The sequence below is a fragment of the Aulostomus chinensis genome, chromosome 5 (assembly GCF_037954235.1).
Source record: "Aulostomus chinensis isolate RoL2024-O1b breed Wild chromosome 5, RoL_Achi_v1.0, whole genome shotgun sequence".
Classification (NCBI taxonomy): domain Eukaryota; kingdom Metazoa; phylum Chordata; class Actinopteri; order Syngnathiformes; family Aulostomidae; genus Aulostomus; species Aulostomus chinensis.
In genome coordinates, this window is record NC_141324.1 from 183,172 (window position 1) to 191,007 (window position 7,836).

Genomic DNA, 7,836 nt, shown 5'->3' on the forward strand with positions numbered 1-7,836 from the left:
GCCAGTCATGCAGAAACATGGCGGGAGACCCGGTCGGACTTGGATCCATCCCACTGGCTGTAGAGACATGTTCCACAAGCTGCCAAATAAAAATAGGGGAAAATTCAGTTTGTTCAGAGAGACGTCTGTGACTGAGCTCAGCTGTTCAGGACACGGAAACTCTGAAGATGTGGGTTGAAGGCAACTGGATTGTTTCAGCTTGCTTGAAGAGGTTGGGCCTCTCATCCAGCAGGCTTCTCCAGGTCTAAGTCACAGGTGAGAAGTTGAAGCTTTAAAGACTGTGAGGGCGTGACCCTCAGCATGTTCCCACAGTGTAGGAAGCAACCTGGGACTTTTCTGGCCTTTTCTTTTTTTAAAGCTTTTTGTTTTGATTTGTATTCTTATAGAAGACACATCAACAATATGCAACAGAAGGGAGACACCCATTTTAAAGAAGGAAAAACACTCAGTCACTTCTCCACCCATTCAGATGTTATACTGATGGATTTACACTTCCCATGATGGCTCAGTGAGCATCTCTTCTAGCCATCTATTAATCTATCCATCTATTTGTCCCAGTGCTGCTGATATTTATCAGTCCTTAGATTTAACCAGAAGGTCATCCTTTCCATAGTTTGGATACTGGTCACGATATCAATCCAGTCCCACTCTGTTGGAGGTGTGGCTTGCAACCATCTTGGAGTTCCAGTCTTCTTGCTGCTTGCTAATAATATTTAGAGAAGATCATATTTGTCTCGCCCCAGCATTTGAGGTGCAATGTTTCCCAGGTAAATTGTGGAAACAGAACTGTGAATTTCATGGTCAAATTTTGTTGTATTCCATGCATCATCTAAGCCAGTAGGGCTGAATAACTGAGCAGCTCCAGAATAAATGAAAATGGTCTGCTGGCTGCTCACCACAGCTCCTCCAACACAGCCCCTTGGCCTTCTCCCCTGTCTGCAAATGCTCCCATAGGTGGTCTTTCCTCACTAGGATCAGGGCCCTGCCGTGTTTGTACTGACAGTCAGTGTGTGGTTGTGTGCGTGCGTGTGTGTGTGTGTGTGTGTGTGTGTGGTCATGTGGGTTGGGAAGGCTGGGTTCTTAACATTTATTGTATTGCTTCATTGCTTTATATCGTATTTAATGTTGCCTGTTTTTCTTTCATTTCTGTGAAGCACTTTGTGTTGCAATTTCTGTATGAAAAGTGCTGTATAAATATAAATATAAGTAAAGTAAACATTTCAACTTAGGAGTTATGAAATATCTCACCAGAGTCCACCAACAAAAACCTCTCCAGAGACCAGAACTCCTGGAAGTTGACCGCACAGAGCAAATATTCCACCACCCTTCTTCTGTGACGACCATTCCAGATTCTTTCTCCCATTTGAATGGAACCTTATCTGTTGACCGTTTGTCATTCGATCCAATCCTGGAGTGCAGTTTAGTTTCTTACTGTCCTTATTTTTGCCCATGTCAAGAAATATGTCAGTCAGGCTGGCCTCACTTTCCATGAGTAGTTTGATCTGAAAATAAGACCCGGTTTGAAGATTTCTAAAACAAAAATCCTCTTGTTCCGAACACATATATGACTGACATTTTTGAAAATGATCAAATTCTCCGTTTGATGTAACTGACCAGTATGAGGTGATTCCCCTTCCTTAGCAATGATTGGACCTCCCGTCGGGCCGTGCAGGCTTGAAATCAGGCTCAAAGGCCATCCATCTCAGTAATTTGGACTGACTTTTGAGCAATGGAGACGACCGTTCCTTAAACCATACAAAGGCACAATGTAGACCATTGGTTCAGGCTTAGGGTTAGACAGATGCAAGAAAGATCAAATTGGCCCCAAAAAGTGTAGAAACATTTCTGTCCATTTAAAATGAGATTATTGTCAAAGAATCTGAAAATATGAAAACCTGACATTTTAAGATTATGAGGACGGGGCGGGAGGAGGTGTTTCCTAGCACCACAGTGGATTCTGAGGACCCCCATTATTTATTGGGACATTTTCCATACACACACACAATCAGGCCAAAACCCTTAATTATGAGGACCACACTGGTTTAAGTGGTCAATACTAACACACACACACACACACACACACACACACACACACACACACACACACACACACACACACACACACACACACAATCAGGCCAAAACTCTTACCTATGAGGACAGCACACTGCTCAAACTGTACACTACACACATACATTAGTGTTGTTTGGCAATGCATCAGTGAAAAAGTACCCCACTGGCCCATTACCTGGTATTATCAGAGAGTAATATTACTAAACTGTAAGACTAGTACTCTCTCCACAATACTCTGCTATCTAAATGCAATAAACACTGAAAATTTATTTTATACATCAAATTTGCACTGAATGCTATTTTTAACTAAATTTTGTTCCTTTTATGTACCCTCATATCCTGAAATGACAATAAATGGTGTTTGAATCAGTTAATAAGTAATGAATAATGTATTAATGTGTTTTCACATCTTTCAATTCAAATCAACTGTTGATTTACGATTTAAATCGACATCAAAAATCTGAAGTGCAGAGTAATGTATCCCACCATAAAGTGCACAGCAACACTTGAGTAAGGGAATGACTTCATCACAAGTACTGTCCTGAGAGAACTGCAAAATATTGATTTCAAATTTAAACAACAGAAATTGAGCGGAACAGGAAGTCCACTGCACAAGAATCAAGGGGTAAAAACAACCCTCAACCACAGACCCAACACATTCACTGTAACAGCAAAGTGGTCTTTATCAGACCATATTTCTTCAAACATCAGGCCCCTGGTCCTCACAAAATCTCTGATGTTTTGAATGGTCCTGCTCATCAGAACAGGGTGCTCAGGAAGCCTGCACTGCCACACTCCAACTTTGTGTCAAGGTGTCCCTTTGAAATGGGAGTTTTGAAGTGTTTCATGACAGCACTCATTTCATCCTTGGTCCAGGGCCTTTCCACACATCTTCTTGATTTGAACTCTGTCAATCAAAAAAAAATCTCAATTAAGATAGTGAGGACAGTAGCTGTTATAAATTCAGTTTAATATTTTTTAAATGACCTTTGAGCTGCTGAAATTAAGGTTCATTATGTTCTACACCAGGCTTGTCCAAAGTCCCGGCCAGGGGCCAATCATGGCATGAGGTCAGCTTCTATACGGCTATATAGTTTTGGCCCACCACCACTGTCAAACAGAACTAAGAACGCATGCAGACCCAGAACACAGTTTCTCTTTCCACTTCATGGTGACAGCAGCACTCTGGAACTTCCCCTGACTGTGTGCCCCATACAGGCCACTTTGTTCCATGGCAACTCTTGATGAAAAGAGGACGACTGATTTTGAGGGCTGATGCTTCCAGGGAAGGTGGAAATTACAATATCTGTTCACGTCAATTGCTTAACACAGCAAATATTTTGCCTTTCATGGTTAAAGTACAAGTACATCAGCTCTTGGACATTTGCACATTTTAAAATCTGGCCCTCTTTGAAAAAAGCTTGGACACCCTTATGATATACAAAGGTCACATACAGTAGTATTTCTCTTAGTGATGTACACATGAGATGATGACACCATGTACTACATTGAACTGTGCTTGTAGTATTCTGTCAATATTTATCTATTCACTTCCATGTGCTGATGTACTGATACCACACTCTGGGTCACACACAGTAGTATTTCTCTTAGTGATGTGCACATGAGATGATGACACCATGTACTACATTGAACTGTGCTTGTAGTATTCTGTCAATATTTATCTATTCACTTCCATGTGCTGATGTACTGATACCACACTCTGGGTCACACACAGTAGTATTTCTCTTAGTGATGTACACATGAGATGATGACACCATGTACTACATTGAACTGTGCTTGTAGTATTCTGTCAATATTTATCTATTCACTTCCATGTGCTGATGTACTGATACCACACTCTGGGTCACACACAGTAGTATTTCTCTTAGTGATGTGCACATGAGATGATGACACCATGTACTACATTGAACTGTGCTTGTAGTATTCTGTCAATATTTATCTATTCACTTCCATGTGCTGATGTACTGATACCACACTCTGGGTCACACACAGTAGTATTTCTCTTAGTGATGTACACATGAGATGATGACACCATGTACTACATTGAACTGTGCTTGTAGTATTCTGTCAATATTTATCTATTCACTTCCATGTGCTGATGTACTGATACCACACTCTGGGTCACACACAGTAGTATTTCTCTTAGTGATGTACACATGAGATGATGACACCATGTACTACATTGAACTGTGCTTGTAGTATTCTGTCAATATTTATCTATTCACTTCCATGTGCTGATGTACTGATACCACACTCTGGGTCACACACAGTAGTATTTCTCTTAGTGATGTACACATGAGATGATGACACCATGTACTACATTGAACTGTGCTTGTAGTATTCTGTCAATATTTATCTATTCACTTCCATGTGCTGATGTACTGATACCACACTCTGGGTCACACACAGTAGTATTTCTCTTAGTGATGTACACATGAGATGATGACACCATGTACTACATTGAACTGTGCTTGTAGTATTCTGTCAATATTTATCTATTCACTTCCATGTGCTGATGTACTGATACCACACTCTGGGTCACACACAGTAGTATTTCTCTTAGTGATGTACACGAGATGATGACACCATGTACTACATTGAACTGTGCTTGTAGTATTCTGTCAATATTTATCTATTCACTTCCATGTGCTGATGTACTGATACCACACTCTGGGTCACACACAGTAGTATTTCTCTTAGTGATGTACACATGAGATGATGACACCATGTACTACATTGAACTGTGCTTGTAGTATTCTGTCAATATTTATCTATTCACTTCCATGTGCTGATGTACTGATACCACACTCTGGGTCACACACAGTAGTATTTCTCTTAGTGATGTACACATGAGATGATGACACCATGTACTACATTGAACTGTGCTTGTAGTATTCTGTCAATATTTATCTATTCACTTCCATGTGCTGATGTACTGATACCACACTCTGGGTCACACACAGTTTTGTTTGCCCTGGAGAAGCAAGAAATTATTTTGTTGAATAGCTAGTACAATATCCTATCCATCTATGGAGAAGTTCACTTTCTACACCAAACAATACTACTTACTGAATAGCAGCCTGAACTTCTGGGTTGAACCTTCATTTTTTTTCTCGGTGGGGTAAGTTGGTCAGAGATCTTACTGGCTTAAGTTATTTTTCACTTTCCCTTACCAGGGGTCTGCAGCCTTTTTAATGTGAAGTGCCACTCCTCAGTCAGGGTGCCATGACAAACTTTGTGTAAATATTAACTTTCATAATGACACCGTATCAAAATGTAAATCTCCAAGGAACTATACGTTTTTTTGGACAAAATCTGGCAATGTGATTTCTGGAAACCCCTCTGAACCATTACTGCCATTTTAGACAAAAACAAAAACCTTACCTTTGCAACTCTTGGCCTCACCCTGGGTCAATTGCATACTTTTTCTTTTCCCTACAATAAATCAATAAATAACAAGAAGATTGAAGAAGTTCTGAAGTTTTCACGGCTTTGAAATTTGTCTGCGTTCTTCCCTCTGTCAGACACCATTTAGCACAGTAGTACTGCCTGCTATATAGCAAGGACAAATTATGAATTTCCCATACGTTACCAAAGGAGCTGGAGGGCTCTTCAGGTATTGTCATTTCTTGATTTTCTGGTGAAAAGAATACAAAAAAGGCTTTCAGCATCTATCCAAGTTCAGTGATCAATGAGCTACGTTGGTAGTGGCAGTGATTAGGAGTGCCTGGTCTAACTTTTATGAATATGTTCTTGTTTCCTGTATGTGTACATAGATATACCACATGACTCCTCTTGAATGTGGAACCAAACCATGGACTTAACCCTGATGGCCACATTTAGCTCACTGTTAGGGCTATTTATCGTGACGACCATGTACCTTGCCGACTTTGTGCGAGTAGACTTTAAATCAAGTCTAAAGTCACAGTCAGTCAAAGACAAAATGACACATGAAGGCTGGGTGGAGCAGCACACAGCCTCCCTGCTGAGGAGAGGAAATATCCAGGCTGATCAACAGCCTCCATCAGGCTTGATCGTGTCGAGCAGTAGTCAAGGGGCCTTCTTTGATTTCCTTTTTTGACTCTAGTTTGTTGCTGAACGTGTTTACACATTGGTGTACACTTTGGTTTCACTCCTTCACATTAATATAAGCTTAAATATCCAACAGTAACTGCTGCTGCTCTTTGAAAACATTTAAGATAAAACATTAAATTAAAGTCAACATTAAAATGACTATTATCATGAAATGATTTGAAAGAGTTTTCTTTGAAAGCAATGATATTTGTTTGTAGTGCATTTCTGTTTCTGCTCTCAACCTGATATTTCCTAATAAAAAATCAGAAAGAGGAAAAAAGACCATTTTAATAATGTTGAACTAGGAGTCAAAGGGTCTGACATCTGCAGTGCTGAACTATATAATACGTGCCAATACTGTTCCTAATAATTAGTAGTACTCCTGGTGCTAGCAAACATGCTCACGTCTGTGGGTAAGTAGCTGTGGCCAGCTGAAAAGTTGCAAATCAGTAACAAACATTGCTGTTTACTAAGTTAAACAATAATAGTCTGACCTGGTTTCTGATCCATCAAAGTGAGGAAAAATATGAAGTCCAATGTACGGTATTCTTGTGGTCCCGTCTGCAGACTCTGCGAGTGCCGAGTAATGCCGATGCGGAGAAGTGCGGGCTGAGACAATGGCGCCTTTAGAATTCAAAAACCTGGACATAGTAGGCGGGGCCTTGCTGTATTACTCCAATAGAAATTCTTCTGAAAAATTGCTCTCACTCTATTGGTCACAGGAGATATTTATGACTCCAAATGAGTAGATACGACTACTGAAGAGGAAAATAATAACTCTAAAATAATTACTCTGGGAAAATTACTCCCCAGTTTTTCCTCTGGTCCAGGAGAGACCTGGTCTCTACTACCAGTTCTAGTCAACACGTGGCAGCAGCGTTCTGGACCAGCTGGAGAGTCTTTAGGGACTTATTAGTCCAGCCTGGTAGGAGGGAGGTGCAGTAATCCAGCCTGGAAGTGACAAAAGCAGGGACTAGTTTTTCTGCATCTTCTTGAGCCAGGATGTGTCTGATCTTAGCGATGTTACGTAGATGGAAGAAGGCGTCCTGGAGATTTGTTGAATGTGGGAGTTAAAGGGTCCTGGTCAAAGAGAACTCCTAGGTTCCTTACAGTGGTGCTGGGGGCCAGAGTGGTGCCATCCAGGGTACCTGTCTCATAAGATCAGGTGGTCCTCAGGTGTTTGGGCCCAGCACCAGAACTTCAGTTTATCAGAGTTTAATAAAGGAAATGATGGTCCTCCATGTTTCCTGTCCTTCAGACAGGCCTCCAGTTCAGTCAGCTGGTTTGTTCCATGTGGATCATTGATGAGTTCAGCTGAGTGTCGTCTGCATAGCAGTGAACATTAATGGAGTGTTTCCTGATCATGTGACCTAGAGGAAGCAGGTACAGGGTGAAGAGGACTGGTCCAAGCACAGACCCTTGAGGAACACCAGAACTGACTGTAGTGGTCTCAGAGGAACCATCATTAACTGGTACCAACTGAGATTACCCAGTAAATATGACCTGAACCAGTTTAAGTGGTTCCTTTCATACCAGTGACAGGTTCCAGTCCCTGTAGAAGGATATGGTGGTCAATGGTATCAAAGCTGCACTGAGATCTAATCAGACCAGCACAGAGACCAGTCCCTCATCTGGTACCAGCAGGAGGTCACTGGTACCTTTGACTAG

General features: G+C 41.2%; 1 long non-coding RNA gene across 1 annotated transcript; it reads right to left on the minus strand.

Moving 5' to 3' along the window:
* Positions 1-102: 102 nt before the first annotated feature.
* On the minus strand, positions 103-6,945 carry LOC147260813 (uncharacterized). The gene is made up of 5 exons (XR_015116155.1): positions 6,663-6,945; positions 5,687-5,731; positions 5,479-5,529; positions 1,615-2,980; positions 103-1,502 (listed from the first exon to the last, which is right to left on the minus strand). It is a non-coding gene; the product is annotated as an uncharacterized LOC147260813 (long non-coding RNA).
* Positions 6,946-7,836: the final 891 nt, after the last annotated feature.